Source organism: Cardiocondyla obscurior, linkage group LG20 (genome assembly GCF_019399895.1).
Source record: "Cardiocondyla obscurior isolate alpha-2009 linkage group LG20, Cobs3.1, whole genome shotgun sequence".
In the NCBI taxonomy this organism is placed as follows: domain Eukaryota; kingdom Metazoa; phylum Arthropoda; class Insecta; order Hymenoptera; family Formicidae; genus Cardiocondyla; species Cardiocondyla obscurior.
The window spans coordinates 1,254,186-1,272,913 of record NC_091883.1 but is presented as its reverse complement, the minus strand read 5'-3'; the positions used below and the strand labels follow the sequence as shown (position 1 = coordinate 1,272,913).

The 18,728-nt window shown below is 42.2% G+C and overlaps 1 protein-coding gene across 1 annotated transcript in view; it reads left to right on the top strand.

Moving 5' to 3' along the window:
- Window positions 1-12,895, top strand: part of Toll-6 (Toll-like receptor 6) — a 43,451-nt gene extending 30,556 nt beyond the window's left edge. Inside the window, exons 2-3 of the mRNA XM_070670352.1 lie at window positions 11,187-11,251; window positions 11,655-12,895. The gene's annotated coding sequence lies outside the window, so the exon portion shown is untranslated. The remainder of the gene's footprint in view (window positions 1-11,186; window positions 11,252-11,654) is intronic.
- Window positions 12,896-18,728: the final 5,833 nt, after the last annotated feature.

Genomic DNA, 18,728 nt, shown 5'->3' with positions numbered 1-18,728 from the left:
GGTCCTTCGCCGGATCACGGCTGAGAGATCGAATTAATCAATTACCTTGATTATTCCCAAATTCTCATAATTATTCCGTTAATCAAACTGTTTTCGTTGACTACGAATTGTAACAACTGCATTAACTTTTGACGTAATTTTTCTGCATCGATAAACTATCGTGACATATCCATTTCTGCTTGTTCCACGAATGCGCCAAGTTTTGCGAGAATCTAGATTTTTACAAAGTTGGCAAAGAGTTTTCTTCTGAAACGGAGTAGAGATTCTACTACTTTTTATTGTAATTGTTATTTGGTCAACGGCTATAAACATTTTTATAAGAAAGAGTTGTTCTTAACTTTCGATTAAATGTCCCGTCGTCTCATTGTATTTATAAAGCAAAGGAGTACAAGTATAAATTATAAAAACGCGAATAGCGAATACAAGCTCGGACATTAATTACGAAGTTTATTAACGAAAAGAATCCGATTTTTTAAGATTTGTCTTAGAAATAATTACAATTGATATGCCGGTTAAGATATATTGCGCCGAGCAACACAAATAGACTCGCATACATATGCGATGTAGTCCATTACTACGTGCTGATCAATCATTGTACCCTATTCGTTTGGGCTTTATCACTCCCTGTCGCGTTAAAGTACGATTAATAAATAATGTACAACTCATTAGCGAATGATTAATAGAACTTGAACGAACGATGTCGATCACGGGCGCTTCATCTCGCGACGTATCGAAAATAAGCGAACAGTGCGTCGTAAGTTTGACAGCTGGTTATGAAAATAAACGAATATTGAAATGCCATCGTCACAAGCGCGAGAACGATCGTCGATGCGAGGTTGAAGTGCTACGCTGCTCGTTAGCGCTCTATCGTCGTGGAATGCGCGAGAGATTTTAATGATCGAGCCTATCGCAAGGAAGTCGAAACACGCGGTTCTAACTGCGCGGCTGATCCGCGTACGTATCTCGTTGTACCTTCATTAGCGGAAATTCGTCTCCGCAATGCGAGAGAAAAAAAAAGAAAAAAAGAAAAACCCCCGACGAGAGCAGGCGTGTCGAGCTGCTTCGCTGCAAGAGAAATCGCTAATCGAAACTATATTTACATGTATGTGTATGCGCGGATGTATATGCACAAAGGAAGTATTGAACTTTGCTAATTGCTTCCTCCGAACATGGAGAATTTGTTACTCCCGATTCTGTAATATTTCTATTCATTCCGTTACCTACGCGTTGGTATATCATGCAAATATTTGTATAATAACGTGTTACACGTACATTAAAAAAACTTTTCGACAACGCGTATGCAACAAATAATCCGTCATTACGTAAATTATTGCACCGCGGTTTATTTTTTATATCTAATAATTTTTTTTCGCAAAATGGAAAATATTAATGCAATTTGCATACGTTTTTTAAATAACGCTCTATCATATGCGTGTTTTTATTCATCTACCCGTTTAATGTAATTGCACGAGTGATGCTCTTCTTTTAGCGATGGCAATGATAACGAATGCTGTTTTCGCTCGTACCCCATATCTTTAATTCAAACGTTTGGTTGACGACAAGTCTAATTGTTCGCTCGAAAAGCATGAAAAGCGCTTCTGTGTTGGTCTTGCGCTAGTAAACGCGAAATGCACCCGGATCGACGTAAACATCGAATCGAAACGGTGGGGACAATTGGCGTAGGGGCGTCGGTTCTATGCGTCATTCGACATCAAAGAGCGGCTCGGCGATTGAAGGACCAAAATTTACATAGCGCGTTTTCTCCCCTCTCGTCTACTTGACCAGTCATATATACTCATCTATTCAGGGCTCGCGACGCATTTAAAAATCATTTGTACAAAAGTTCGCGTTCAACGACATATCTATTGTGCGCTTTTCGCATTCTTTCTCGAAAATATTTTCTCGCTCGCTTTTCAAAAGCTCCGTGAGTTCGACATTCGTCTTTCGCTCTCGGGGCGGGAATAGCGCTCGGGGTAGCCAGTATCCTTAAAACATGTACCTTTGTAAAAGGCACTTTTGTTAATGGACGTCGCATTCGGTTCGCAAACTGCTATCGTATCGCCCTTAATGGACTTTATCTATTCAACGGCACACAAGTATTAATAACACTGCGGTCGTAGGGTCGCTGTAAGCGATACTTTGAATATGGATAGGGTTACGTTTGTTTTGCTGTATAAAGGCAAGCGGGGTACAATATATGTATGTACAAGTGGTCATATGTACAAGTTAATACTACTATCGAATGGAGGGTAATCGTTCCGATAGATTGAATTCTTCAATCTAACGCTCGACAAGCCCCCGCAAGTCTATCTCTACGGAAATAGTTGCTTGTTATCTATTTTGCGTATATATGTATTATATTACATTAGGTTATACTCGTTAAAATCTAATATTTCATTGACGAGAAAAAAAAAAGAATTGAAACAAATGTTAATGTGTCTGTTTAATTATCTTTCGATTCGGCAAAATTGACACTAAACAGTATTTAAAAAAAACGTGTCGCGGAAATCTATGGGTTTAATTATCAAAGCTGATTTTTGCCGTTGTTACAATTCGTGCATTCGTTTATTTATTGCATTTTCGATACGTACATTCGTATGCGTATCGCGCATCACGTAATGCATTCATCGTTGAAAACTTGCGGTGCAGAATGTAACTGTGGGCGAGCAAAATACATGACAAAAAAAAACATACACGCACATGTGAACGTGAACCTGTTCGTTTACACGAGAAAGATGCACTATTGTGCTCGGTCGGGCGGCTCAACTTGTATTCGTATCCGCTTAAATGACAAATGGAAGCGTACAGAATGCGTATCGGGTACACGTTTTACCGAGTCTCAAAACCCGCTCGATCGGCACTGTAACCGAAATTAGAACGTATTTTAGGCAACGATATTCCGTCTCTTCTCTGCTCGTCGATTTCTGTGTTTATTTTCGTTCCGAATTACGCTTTCGAAATCTCCCAATTTAGAAAACAGCACGTCGATTTAATACAACGCTGCGCAAAATGTAATACATCTTTCTCAAGTTGTACATTTAACATTAACGTAAATCGTTAAGTCCTTCGTACAATGTATTGAAACGCGTCATTTTTTAGTCGCTCGCCGTCACAATCATTAGAGTGCGTTTAATTAAATTAGAACATTGCGCCAAAATATATTTTTCTTCAACATTCTCTCTTTCCGAGATGATATCTCGGTATCTTGGGATATTTTCCGGTGCGGATAAAGTCGTTCAAGCGCATATAAGTTGCCGTATCTAAAATAATGATCTCTATTCCGAAAGAAAATCATCGAATCTCCTAATGCATTGACGATCGAACGACAAATCCGAACACGCCTGATCCCGTTCACGCTAAACAGTCTTTTACGTTGCGTCCAACGATATAGCGGGAATAGCATCGGAAATAGCGGACCGAAATGGTTAGAATCAAAATTGGCATCATCTCGTAACATCATTACCTTTCAGAGAACGCTATTACGTGAACCAATTTCAAAGTCCAATGATGCGTTACACGAGCGTGTCTCTTTCTCTTTACCCGTTTCCAATTCTTTCATTCCTTCATTTCCTTACTTAAGGTTACTCCAAAACAATCGTACTTTATGATTGTGTAGAATTTATTTTTATCGACTAAATCGATATAATTATTTTTATTTTTTTTTGCTACTAAATTATTAAAAAAAAAATTAATTAATTTGAAATCATATTTCGTCATAAATGTAATTACACTTGGCGAATTGGCCAACAGCTATTTCCCGTTTTCGTCTTTTCTATTCTTTTTCATTTCCTTTTTTTTTTTTTTTTTTTTTTTACGTCTGTTGTCCACGACGGACGACAAAATTATCCCTTTCGTTCTCCTCGATCAGTAGCACGGTCCAATCGACAATCTTTTTGTCGTCGACGAAACGAAACTAGTTCGTTGTTGCGGTGAGCATCTCCGGCGATTTCCATCCCGCTATTTTCTTCCGCTTTCCCGGCCTCTCTAGTGCCCGGCTCGCTTTGTCCGTTTGCCGGCCACGCGTTAGCCAATTTTGTGATTAAGCAATCTGACGCTCGAACGGCGATAGTAATGACGGTGAAAAAAGGAAAAAGGAATCGGAGGGAGGAAGATCGAACCGGTTCGCGCGCAGATTACGACTAATTTAAAGCGTTCGTCTCTCATGCACGCGGAAGAGGAAAGGCTTTGCGGCGAATTGCGTTTATTACACGGTGCTCTCGATGCGTCGGCCGTGCGTTTTCCACACGGCGTTATCTATTGAAAGTTGATCGGTCGTTCGCACTATGAAATCCGTCTCCCGACATTTGGCGTTTGTTTCCCGTGGAAAATTGTGTTTACGTATTGCGTTAGGTATTGGATCACGCTGTTCTCGTCGATCGAAATGTCCATAGTCCTGAAGCGACGCCGGGTACCTATTGGATCGATTCGCTGAATAAACAGCGTATCCCGCGTGACGAAAGCGAAACCATCGATTCGATTTAATGACGCGAGAGGCTTCCTACAAGTACCGTTTTTTAATAAAAGCTTTTTAACATTTCCTTATTGCGCCTCAATTGATCGGTCGATTGGCTTACAGGTATTTTTCTGTATGGTTTTTTAAATCGATAAATCATTTTATTTAAAACCCCGCCTCAAATTCCGGAGGGCTTTTTAATATTATATTAAAAGGGAAAGCGTACGATTTTTGTCACGATTAATACTTTTACAGTCGACGACCGTACGATTGTGATCGAAAATAAATAAACGGCATCGGAGAAAGCGTTTCGTATTTTCCAAAGGCTTTTTTCCCCGCGCGATAAAGAACTTTTCGCTGAAAATCGAGATGCGAGAGTTCCTCCTGTTCGCGTTTTCGTACGCTGCTGCCGATGCCGATGCCTACGAGAGGGAAGTCGACTTTGGTTTTAAATACAGCGAAGTAACCGTGCTGCATCGTGTCGCGCTTGTTGCCATCGCATCACGACGCAAGGGAAAGCCGTGAGCGAGAGCTTTCCGCAGACTTTCGACTTGGCTACGGCGGTAACGAGGAACTTTCAATTTTAATGAAGCACGCGCACTCGAGAGGGAGAAAGAGAAAACGCGAGTATACGAGGGAGTAAAAGCGGTTCTCTCTCGGCGGAAGAAAGTTTCTCCCCGGATTGCTCCCTGAAATCCTACCGTGGGCGAATTTTAGAGCCGTTCTGAATATTCGAGCCGAAGTTTCGCTCGAAAATACGCAACGACTCGAACTCCGGAGCCGGGGCGGCGCGGCTCCGGCGCTAGCGAAAGAACCGGAATAATACCAAGAGCGACTATTGAAAGGTCCGCTATTAATTCGACCGGCGCGATCCTATCCGCCGTTATAGAAGCGACATACACGAACGAACAGTATTACGTCGCGACGCGTTGGTATAATAACAACGGCGTGGGCGTGATAATAACGCGCCGCGCGCGTGAATTTTGTTGAATAATCCGTTCGGATAATAACAGCGCCGATCTCTCGCGCAACGAGTTCAATCGTCGAATCACGATTTGGTTATAATCACGGCAGCGCGATGTGTGCGTTTCCTATAGATAGACTCGAGCGAGATGTCGCGTATTTTAATTCACCCTACGATTTTATGGTGCCATCGTGTGCGGCTCGCCGCTTTACTAGAAATGAAACCGGCTTTATTGTTGGGGGTTGCGCATAAATACATATAATCATATATTGATTACGTGTTATTACATCAAGTGTCAAAGGGAAAGACACGAAATAGATACGGATACCCTATTTTCTTCTTTGAAGCGAAGCTATTCATTAAAAATTCGAGACACCTCCAACTGGAATATTTAATTGTCAAGTATACATACACATCGGCGCATTCGAAAACTCTCGGAAATTAATTTAAATGATAAACTATAAAGTTATTTGAAAATTAATCCGGGACGATCGATGATTATATTATAGATACTAGGAGAGGAAAAATTGTAATAGTGAATTTGATATAATATTGGCACGGTCGGTCTAATAAAACCAAAACGATTAATCGAAGGGTTTCCGGGCTGCAACATAACTCGGCGAAAGATCACCTTGAGAAATCTGATTCAAGAGTTCTTTTAGCACCGATGGACACGGCGGATAAGGATATCGGGGATTTATGGTGAACGAACGAGCGAATGAATGCGGAAAGTGGAGATTTTCGTCCGATACTTATTCGCTGCGCGGCATACGCCTATCTTGCCCGGTCGGTCGGTCTTAATTAACACACTCGCGTTATATCCTCCCCTGGGCTGAATGGTTGAAACAAAGGATAGCGCCGCTTTGTTCCTCCCATCGACGGAGGCTCTTTCGCACGGTCGCTCAGCCCGTAGGATAGGGCGTGTCCGCTCGCATAAGCGCTCCCTTCGGAACCAGTTTCACTTGTTTGTAAACACACGGGAGGATTTCCATTCACCCGGAGGAATTCCGCCTCAAGACCACGTCGCCGTCGTGCTCGCCCTCGGTCCATTTCATTACTTTTCGACGGGAACTCGGATCGCCATTGTCGTTCGCTGGAAAGTTCCGCGCCGCCCCGAATCGCCAATACGGCCGGCGCCCGTGCTTCTCCCGTTCTCTTTTTCCTTTTTTTCTTTCTCCGTCTCCTCTCGGTCCTCCGCTTTTCTGCTTAAAAACAATCGTCGTGTCGCCGAACTCGCGCGCGAAGCGAACGGAGGCGAGCGAGAAACCGTCTCTCGGAAGCGAGTAAAACCTCGGGCTGCAAATTGACTCGTAACGCTTACAGGAAATCCGCCGGCCTCTTTTCTCATCGTGCTCGCCTTCGACGAAGCGAACACGTCGCATCGTCCCGCCGGTCGTGCGCAAGGATATAATTTCATTTTCCGCTCTTTGAGCGCTTTGTTTTGCGGATTATTCACGCCTCCGTCGATTCACGCTCGGAGATTCCTTTCCGCGGAAAGGCCTGTTCCGCAGCCTTTCACATTATAGCCCCATTGGCTGCCGAAACGATCGACGATGGCGTTAAGTGAGCAAATTTTGAAATTGCAGAAGCGGAACGTGTTTTAAACCACCGACGTTCTTCTCTCAAAAAGGAATTATCAAACAAACTATTACATAGCTCGAATAAACGTTACAATTTTTATTTTTTATACGTATATATAAAAGTATGTCAATGATTAAGCGTTTAATCTTTTCACAACAACGATAGCGATATTGTTACGGGGAAAATAGATTTATTTTTAAATATTAATCAAGAAAAAAAAAAAAATAATATGAGATACGAATCGTCGAGTTATTTCAACAATTTAGACGAGTGCTGGGATATACATACATACATATATGAAAGAACGAAAAGAGAGATCCGCTCAGACGCGAGTCAGGGATGGATCCCAAATAATATAAAATACAATCTGTTGGACAATTGCGTTTCTCGCAAATAGACATCTCACGCAAGCCCGCTCGGGGTTTATTGCTGGACGAGATCTTCTGTCCGCGTACGGTACAATTTAAGTTATCCAGAGTTCTCGCGTTTCGCAAGTAGCGCCGCGTCGGTCCTAGAAAACACAAAGGGGTGTCCATTTGCCATCTGATAATAATTGGAAAAGTTATCGTCGGGATGGAGTTTTGCCCGCAACTAACATTTTCCCTCGAAACTATTCCGGCCGATGTAAAATGGAGAAACTTTCGCATCAAGGAATAACTTCCGCCGCTTTTGAATGATATTACTTCTTTCCGCCCGCAAATTCTCAGGAAGTGCCTCCGCGCGGCTTCTTGGAGGGACTTAAACGCGCCCAGTGATTTGTCTGTGCGGGAAGGGGAGAGCTTTCCAACCACCGTCATGTATACCGAAGCGCGTTACTCTCGAGAAGGGAAACTTGTTGTTCGTGAAATATAGAATATTTAATCTGTCGGATGGTGGTTCCGCTCGACGGTTTCACTCCGAAACCATATCTCGAGGTGGTGGTGGTTATGCTCCTGCTGCTGCTGCTGCTGCTCCGAACAGCCGCTTTGATAGCGCCGCTGCCTCGAGGACTAAGGTGCTTTTAGAGAACAGAACCATGAATCCCAAAGTGTTAAATGATAACAATCGCTGAGCGAATTTGCGTCGAGGATCAGAAAGATGGCGAGACATTCGGTTCTTCGCGGAGTCGCATTAAGCTCGATCTACGATAAAGACTTGACGAGCGTCCGCAGACCGGGATTTATATCCTGGAAATTGCAATTTTAACTTTAACGCTCAGTTCTCTCGCGAATTCTCGGGCAATTTTTCTTTAGAGAAGATCGCAAAATATCATCAGTTTTTTAATATCCAACATTAAATGCTTTTTGATAGTTGAAACTCCAAATTAAAAGAACTGTGTTAAGAGAAAATATATTTAAGTTTAAATGAAAAATCGGACTTGCTTTAATGTGCCAAAGTGACGATGGCTAACTTTTTTTTTTTTTTTTTTTTTTCACTACAAGGAATTGAGAAAGTTTACTGATAATCGCGTGATTGGCTCGGGAGACAGATGTGTACCACGGATGGAACGCGGATCACTTGCGGAGCGCGAGCAACTTGCAGCGTGTGTGCTAGGAGATTTTTATAGAAACTTGAATTATCTTTCAATCTTTTCCTCAATCCGCAAAATCCTTCGGTGAAAAGAAAATTCGGTAGAAATCTTCACTTTCAATACATTCGCGAGATTGTTATTATTCTGTATTAATAGAAGAAATTCGATAAACGTCCCTATCGTTAGCCGGCAATTAATTTAAATATGAAGAGAACGGGCGTGTAGTCGTTTTTCAAGTCGCCGTTAATTTTCTATACATTTGCGGGAGCGGAAAATCGACAGATACGCCGAAGCTTATGCGCCGCGCACTGCGCATCGCGAATCCGACGCTTTCATTACCCAGCCAAATTGAATTTTGCGAGGATTGTGTTACTTTGTCGCCTCGCGGCTTCGCTATTTCCATTTTGGTCAACTAGTCCCGAATATAATACCCTGAACGTACGGTTCGTTTATTGCTACTTGACGGTGACTTGGCAAGAAGAAAACAAGATTGCAACGATGCATGAACGATCTATTAATGGGCAAAAAAAGGGACATACTTATTGTACTTAAAAAAAAAATGTATATATAAAAGTTTAAAATTTTTTTCAGCGAGTTGCTGCGTTTGTAAAACTCTCAATATGTTGAATTTTTGTTTCAAACCACAAGAAATAATTTTGCAAAAATGTTTAATATAACTAAATATATTTTTAAAATTTAATTTTGTTGAACAATGTCTTCAGCAAGCATACCGAAGAGATTTTTTATTAAAAGTTAAATTTGTGGAGTAACAAGACTTTCTTAATACGCAATAAACATTCATCGCTTTGTAAATTTTTATCTGTCGTGGTAAAACATTTCTCGTTGTTTCGTAGCAGGCAAAAAAAAAAAAAACAAAAAGAGTTTACATCATTTTCAGAAAACGACGAGAATGGAAGAACGTTTCAATCACATTTGTAACGGCGTTCGGAGCGTCCGCATCCCGACGCGTTAAATAATCGTCGCATCGGTCGGCGATTGTGATCGCGGGATCGCGTTATTACTTTCAATCGGCGTAATCCGGAGCGCCAATCGTGGCCGCATTGTGCCGGGACACGCACTGACGAGTTGACGCGTCATTTACGGAAATTGTAAACGCTATGAAATTCTCGCGACTCGTGTACCTACCTACCTACCTACCTACCGATCTCGCAGATCGACGCGGAGGAGGATTAACGATCGACGAGCGATCGACATCGCGTACATTGCGTCACCCTGGTCATTCAGAACCGCCGGTAGTACGGGGATTCAATCGGACCTTGGTATTCCGGCTTGTGTTCTGCCGCCGTTATTGTTGCCGAGTTGCACTCGGTCAAGAGTGATTTTTCGCAATCAATAACTTGGGTGTTTACGCATCGCTTCCTGTGCACCGCCGCTCTCTTCGCCACCCTCGCGGGCATGGGGATGTAATTACATTTGCACCGCGTGGCGCGGCGCCGCAAAGCTTTCAGAATTCTCCTGACGGAATTTCATCGATCCGCCTCTCGCTGGGGTGATCGCGCGTGATAGGAGCGACCTAGTCGCTAGGACATCTGTAAACGGGGTCCTCTGCTGGACGAAAGACAGCGCGACCGTCTATTTCTTACTTCTTTGAACGTTTAATTAAACTCCCGCGCGGATGTGTGTAAGCAAATTTCTCTTATTTCCCTCGATCGTCCCGGCAGCCGTGTCGGCAAGCAGAAATGAATATCGTTTCTCCGATAATCCTTCCCTGTGTCGCACGATATTATATACCTAGACTACTCTATGTGACGTACATATATTTGATCCATGAAGCAAAATTAGCTTTTTTAAATATCTATCTACATACAGCACATATTTTTTTAGTTACGGTTATTATTTTTCGCAGTACATATTAATGGGAATTAAAAGAAAATCATCATGCAACTCTCTTTCTCTCTCTCGGTCTGTCTTTTTAACAATACTTTGACAATTTCTGTTGGTGATAGAAGTGCGTTAGAAGAAGCATCTTAAAACTTTTTGGAAATAGAAATTTTGTATACCTAGGCACAAAATACATGTCACGCTGCTACGGCGCTCGACACGTTCACCGAACTGTAACACAGTTCGAGCCAGCAAAATTTCAAAACGGCGGACATTTCCGTCGCGATGTCTAGCGTTACTGCGGCCGTGACACTGCACAAATGTGTGGCATCGGTTTTTCGTGCGTACTCGCCGCACTCTGCGTCGCGCGAAAGAATCTCCCTGATGCGACGCGACGCGACGTGTCGGCGGCGCAAAAAGGAAATGCATTTTGACACGGAGCACAACCAAGCGGAAGTTTAAATGCATTTCTAAAACCACAGGAAAACTTTCAGCATCGCGTCGCCCGCGCCGTCGCGTCGAGAGGAAAAATTAAAAAATATAACTTGTTAAAACTACCCCCGGCAGCGGAAAAAAAGTTTAATCCCATCTTTAAAAGTCTCCCAAGAATAGAACATTTCTCGCAAAATACAGCACGCCAATTCTCTAATTCTCCATTTATATTTACCACACGTTAGACTTTTGTTTCATCCATCGTGTTTTCTTCATATTTTCCTAAAGTATTGAAATTCTTTTATCTTGAATTTATAGTTGTCGCATCTGTTTTTTTGTATTTTTTTGATGCGATAATTTTTTTGTTGAACATTAATTCACCTAAGATATCTTTTTTGTTTCAGATGTTCCCAAAAGTATTATTGAATCGCGTTATGGCAAAGAGTAATCGGGAATCGTAGTAAGGAAGGTAAGCAGTTATATTTATCATAATTGTGATGTAAATGTCTGAAAATTGTGGAAGCTTATTTAAATATATACGTGATCGCAGTAATAATCAGCTTTGGTACTGTAATCGTACTCCATCGGCGCAAATGAAGTAATGTAGTAATATTTCCAGCGATTACAGATAATGATTGATCGCATGCTTATTGGAATTCATTACAATAATAAACCGCTCTATTATTATCATATATTTATTAACGAAATACATTATTGTTAATGAATCATTCTTTTCACGTGATCGATAATTATATTACATATTGCGCGCGATATAAAATGATTTCATTTGTTAAAGTGCATCTTGTCCACCGGAAGTAATTAATAACGGAGACGTTTCCGCGTAACTCGAATCCTCCATTTTTCTGTTACAGGACTCCTGGCTGCCGCGACTTTTCTCTCTACTTATTATCAGAAGCATTTCTTACTATTGCAATGTAACCCGTAACACGGTGTCCGAATAAATAAGCGGCTATTCGTATTTTTGAGAATCGTGATAGCTTCGTAGTGAGCAAATGTAATTAGCGCGAGAGAGAAAAAAAAAAGAAAAGAAAAGAAAAAAAAAAGAAAAAGAAAATTGGAGCATACTATCTGTAACTCGTATTGCAACGAAGTAACGTTTTTTCCTCTTTCTACTCGATGCTAGTTTAATCGACGATAATCGATTTATTAAAGTTCTTCGGTAATTCTCTTGTTTAGTCGAAAGCGGAGATCGATGTACATAGCGAGAGTTTTGTATATTTGTAAAATAGATAGGGCATTTTATTATAAAAAAAAATATATATATATAAATATATAAATATATAAACAATAAAGTTATTTATATATATTTTAATCACAAAAAGTAAAGCGTACTTCTTTCTCTCATCCTGGCACACTTGCTCGATTCGCTTCGCCGTTGCCGTCGTCCGCGTCTTATTGTTCCGTTAAACGGCGGAGCGAACGGATTGACTGGTAGGATTGCGATGCTTAATCTAAAATTCTATCAGCCGTTGTGTGTATAATGTATATCCATTTGTACAAAGTTACGCGAGAACATTAATATCATTAACGCCGGCGAACGGCCGATTCGTTTGTTCGAATTGCCGAGCGGGCCCTTCACCCCGCGAAGGGCAACGGCAAGTCCGGCGAAGTCGGCGCCAAAAGCATTAAATATTATTACATCCGGCATTACATTTGCCGCCGCGCGCTGCTACGGCGCGCGTCGATGATTAATAGGGATACTCCGCGTAGCGTGACGTCGAGTAATATGTGCGCATTGTAATAATAATAATTCAGTACGAGAGGCATAAATTCGAGGATGGGTTAATTAGTACAAATTACTGCGGTATCAATTCTCGCCTGCTGTTATATCGCAAGCGGTCCGGCGTGGCGTAGCCGCGCTTGCAGACCGGTGAATTAATTCCGTTTAAGCCATGTCTTGCGACGCGAAAAATTGTAGAGCTCGTCGAACAAAATCGAGACTATGTGTAAATATTAGGTTTCTGTTGTATCGATGTATCATAATTGTATTAAAAGCTAATGTCCCTTTGTAAATGTTGCCGCCTGTCGAGGCAGCGGCAATTTAACGGTGATTATTTGCGTTTCGCAATAAAATGAAAGGCTAAAGTGACAACGATGGCGTCCTTAACTCACCCAGAAACGAATACTTTGTCCGGGAGATATATTTAATTACGTTTACCTCAACTTTGTTATTAACCCCCGCTACTGAAACGTTATCTTTTTTACCACGTACAGCAATGTCTGATTTGTAATAAAATTAATTATAAGCAAAACTCATTCGTCACACGTAGGTATATATGCGAATATATCTAACTTCTTGTTATTTTATTTTGCAGATGTTACATGTTATTAAATTATTGAAAGACACGAAAAGTGTTAACAAATTTTAAATTAAGAGGTACGTGAAATATTCGCCTGAAAGCTATGGCCGTAACGTTTTCCGGCTCTCGAGATATTCCTTGCAGCGCACTTTTGTACGTGCACTTTCTACAACACATCATAAAAAGGAATTCTTCGCGCAGTTTTATTACACGACTTGACGGGAAGCTCATATACCTGAAAAAGCAGTTTCGTATTTTTGTAATTATTCGGACCTGAGAAATTGCAGACCCGACGAGAGTATATGGCTGCCAGCGTAATAATATCCCATGAAGAAACTTAATATCTTTGATCTCTCTGCTATCGACAACTTCAACCAGTGCCAAGTAGGTATCCTTTTTTTTTACAAGTTCTTTTAAAAAAAAAATTATCACGAAATGGAACGCAATTAAACCTTTTCGTTAAAACAAGATATACGTAATACTTGATTGTAAAATAATTTTAAAGTGCAAGTCTGTGAATTTTTTTTTTAAACATTTTAAAAACTTAAATTTGGAAATTATAAGATTTTGAAAGTTACGTGCGTAATTTTAACTACAAGTACAATTACTCATAATGATGTAAAGAGCTAGAAAAAAAAAAAAAAAGAAAGATAGAGCGGTGGGAAATAGAAATGTTTATTGCGAAGATAAAGATAGAGGCACATTAAAGGGAACAATTTTAATTCTCGCCTACTTTTAAAACGAGCTATGCGAATCGTATTCGCGATATCCGCGAATGAATGCAATGTGAGATCGATCGCGATACAATGGTGACAGATCGCTCCTTCGTGCGGGCTCACCTTTTGGATCTCGATCCTCGTCGCTCTCCCGCCCCACTTTTGGTTGCCATTTGTGTCGTGCAATGGAGTGCACTGGTCCTGACAGCACTTCAGTTCCCTGCTTTCCCTTTGTCCGCCGCTCCGGTCCGACAATGAGACTCGGCTTCGCGATATGAATGAATTCTTCCCAAGCCCCGGGTACATCCCCTTCGGGCTGGAAGTGCTGCAGGTCCCCTCTCGACGCACATCCGATTCCCGGCGTACCGGGAATACCGCCCAGAGCACTGCCAGAGCCCGCTCATATTTCCTCCAATAAAGTCAAACGTTCTCGGGCATGACCCCTTCGGGCGGATCAACCGGCGATTCGTCCGTATCAACACCTCAGGCGCCTCTCAAACGGTACGTACATGCTTTTCATCTAAAAACGATATTTCGAGATCGTGCGGCTGCTTTAGAATTATACCCACGATATCATTAACGATTTCATTAGAATTGAATAAGTTGTTAAGTTGTAAAATTACTTTGCCTTGTCGAAGGAAGCAATTTTTTTTTTTTTTTATCCGAAAGGGCATATCTATATAAAAATTGCAGGTTTATTTATATACCTATCTAATGGATTCTACCGAGCTTTCCCAAAGTTTTTTTCAGATGCGCTTTAACGTTCACGTCAATTTTGTTATTCGCTCGATCCATTAGCGCTCGACGTCACGCACATGTGACGCTCAATTTTCGCCAATTGCGATATTTTCATCCAGCGTTGCTTCGAAAACTGTATACCCATACGCTTCCACTCGGCGAGATACCTTAGACGAAGCGTACGCGCGCGTGATACAAACTATATTAAACACCGCATAAACCGAGGAATCGCGGTGAAATTTATGTGGTTATTTGTCCCCCGAGGTAGCTGTTGTGTGCGTCAAGGCGAACGGACTATAGGGCGGTCTATATATCTTCCCTTTGGAAGGTTGCTTTCTTCTTACTCTCCGCCTCACCGCGTTCGGCATTAACGAAAAGAGGACGAAGGGTTGGGTCGCCCGTCTGGCCAGCAACCTGAAAACGGTAGCAGATAATAAGGCGCCTATTTTTTCTTATTTCCGGAGGAGCACCGGGAATACTGATTTATTTCGCGGCACGCGCAAAAGTCGCCGACGCTGTAAGTATATTCCATTTCCTCGACGTCGCCCGACGAGATACCAAGCAGATATGGCAGTGGCGTAGAGGGGCATCTCGTCTCGCGCCCGCCTGACGTTGATGCTCATTTAATGATAATGTCGACTATCGCTTTTTTTCCCCTCCCCGTCTCTGCGTCGGAAATACTTTTCTCGATCGGAAGATCGAGTTCCTCGATATCTGCTCGCTGCTACGTCTGCGTCTTTCTTGTTTCTTCCATCTGGCGATCGCGTCGCGTTAGCACTATTTTCAGATGCATGATGAACGAGCTTTCATTATCATTACGTCCGCGCGGATAACTCAATCTGATCGATCGCCATATCTCATCCCGATCTCACGTCGATCCGGCTGTTATTAACCGCTGACGCAACAAGAACGGCTAGGCGACTTTATGGCTGTTAAAAGTTGCGGGAAAGACTAATTAAGACGCGGGCAATCATTATGCGGTATAAAGAACGGGCGAGATTAATTGCTCAAGTTCCGTGCTTGCATGAGCTGCGAGAAGTCGGCGAGGCGAGTTGCGCGGGCGCTCTTTCTCTTTCGCTCTCTTTCGTTGCCGGAGCACGATGCAATAATAGTGTAAATTGCAACGTAGGGAATGCAGCCTGACAGAAAGTAACGAAGCTCGTCGTCGGCCACTTCTCCATTCCGCTTGCGACATGATCTACGGCAAACGGAGACGACGGTAGGGTACATCGCACGCACGGATGCGTGACAAGTGCGTGCGAGCGTTAAAGCGCTACACTTTATCCCCTCTTGTCTTTGTACTCTCGCTAATTAATTAATTAATCGCAACGTGTTCTGGGGTTTGCGTCTCGCAGATTGCAACTTTATAATTTTGACATAATTTTATATTTCGCCACGTCACGTAATGGAAGATAAACTTGTTTTCGACAAACAGCGCACAAATATTCAGCATCCAATATAAAACGGTGGCCGGCGTGGCTTAGTCGTTGGAGAAAAACGAGCTCCATGGTTTCCGCAGATTAAACAACGCGTTGTCCTTCTCGCAATAACTTGTAATAAAGCAACTGTTTCTTAGCGACTTTAACCCAGGGATCGCAATTAAATATCGTTACAGCTCCTGGTCAGTAAATTTATTTTACGACGGTAAAGCAAAGTCCTCGGCGATTAATTCATATCGGGGAAATAGGATGGGCGCTAGAATTCGGATCTACGCGGAACTCAAATAATTATTTACGACAATCGCTAGCGCAAACTCGCGCTTCATCGGCGGACAGGGAACGAGGAGATATTGAATTATTTAGCAGGATTAATGCACTCGTAGTCGTCGTTACCTCGCTCGAGTTACCGTGACGTAGATATTACGTAGGCGCGAGATACAGGAGATAGGTTTTCAAGCAAATCCGCGAGCCGGATCCAAGGTGGGACGCGCTCGACAGTGCCGAGAGAGAGATCCCCGTGCAGTCTGTCTTCTGCAGCATCTCTTCTGCAATCTACCGAGACGTGTGCGCGGCATAATATAGAAGCCGGCTGTGCGGCTTAACGTAGGTTAAGCGATTCGAGCGAAAGAAAGTAATGAGAATAATTGTTCGCTCCTTACGAAAGATATTCCCGCGCGAATTCCTGGACCGTGCTCCGAGCGTTGAGGTTCGCGATTAGATGTATAAATTTCACTCGAAATTTATCCACGGAAAATTTGTGTACCACGTTAAGTGAAAGGAAAAAAAGATGGAAATTAAAAAAGAGAAACGCACTCGCAACGTTTTCTCTGACGAAGGGCTCAGTCGAGAGCATCAAATTTCTCATTTTCTTTCCCATTTTTTTCCCTCGTCTCACAGACATCGCGTGTACGAGGGTGTGCGGCGGATGGGCGCAACATGTAACCCAGCAACTCGCGTATGTTTCGCAGTTCAAGGCGTGAAGAATGTCGAAAATAATTGAGCTCGTCGACTCTACTCTCGGTGGTTGTTGCGCTCGCAGTTGTAGCTGTGAGCGTGCGAGTTGCCGGCAGTTGCCGACCGACAACTGCCGCATAAAAGCAAGCAACAGTGCCGCGTGTAAAAGGGGAAAAAAAAAAAAAAGAAAGAAAGGAAGAAAGGGTAAAAAAAAAAAGCGAGAAAGGAAGGCAGGCTCGGCGCGGCACTTCTCTTTAAGAGCGAGAGAACGCGAAGGAATGCTAAGGAGCACACGCGGGACCGGAGTACCAAAAGTTTGTCACTTTGTGTGTCGGAGGAGAAAAATACTTCCATCAAACACTTGCGCGAGTACCGTTTCCTTACTATGTTCTACATTAACATCATTCCTTCGAGTGCAATTCGCTGTGCGTGCAACTCGATCCCTCTCTTCTTTAGCATATTTGAGATACCTAGTAATTCGATATTGCTCATCTAAATTCAAGTGTGAATAACTAATTTAATTAATTGTAGGTAATATTACGTTGCGGAACTTTCAAGTCGTATCTGTTTTTTAGTACATTTTAAATTACATTTTTTATTTGCATGTCTTATTATACATGTATATTATAATAACCCGCATTTCGATCGTAGCTACTCTAGTCCTTTTAGGTCACGATCGGAACGCAAAATGCAAATTGGATCACAATTTACATGATTTTCTCGATTCGATTCAAGTTAGCTCTTTCAGTTCGATTCAAGCATTTGCAACTGTGATATATATTATTGTACGAAACAATCGCTAACGTACAAAGACAAGCTCATCAAATTATATTTTATTTCGCAATATATGCGACCGTTATCAATAACGACCGGTTAAAAAGTTACAATTGAATCACAGTTCAAATTACAACAAAGCTGGCGCACGCGAGAGCAACGTGCGCCGTTTAACAATTTTCCGACATTCGGCGGCTATTGTTAACTTTTTACACGTGGTATTGCGCCATTATTTAGCGAGTTTGGAATAGCCGCAAGTCATAAAGTGGAACACTTCGCTACAGCTTTGTAAAACATTTGTGTTTTACTTAAAATACGCACGAGCACACTGGTTTTTTTTTTTTTTTTTTTTTTTGCAGTTTATATAATTTCAGTTTGCGCAATTGGAAAATGTTGCACTGAGTGGTTTGCGCTTTGTAAGAAATGTGACGCAGGCATTTCAAAGCGATTTGCGAATTCTATTAAAAGAATTGATATTGGAATAAATATTGGTTACTTGTCACTAACCACGCGAGATGCTCGGGCAATCTGGTCGTCGCGGTATCATAAAAATTTCATTTATTTTGACGCAAGAGTGGTTATTTTTTCAAATCGACGCGTGTCGCGAATTTCTTTTTTTTTTTTTTTGTCAACATTTACCGCTTTCCATGTACATACAACAATGCGGCATCCATCACGTTATCTCCGGGAACGCTGTGATTCTGCGGAACGGCAGTATATTAAATACTGTGAAGACTAGCAATTCTTTACGATCGGCCGAACGCGGAGAGCGGGGTTTCGGCGTCGAACGCGCGAGATCATGCGAGCGTCGAGTAATCAAGCAATCGATAATTAATTCACGCGAGGTAGGCCGTACGAGGGTGAATGCGAGGTAGAGGGAAAGTCGCGTTCGGAGTCGCTTTGATCGTGGGAGTCGGCACGGGACGCTTGGGGAGCGAAGGTCATCTCATGCATATCAGTTTAGAGATAAAGATTGTTTTGGATCAAACTATTTTGATATTTCT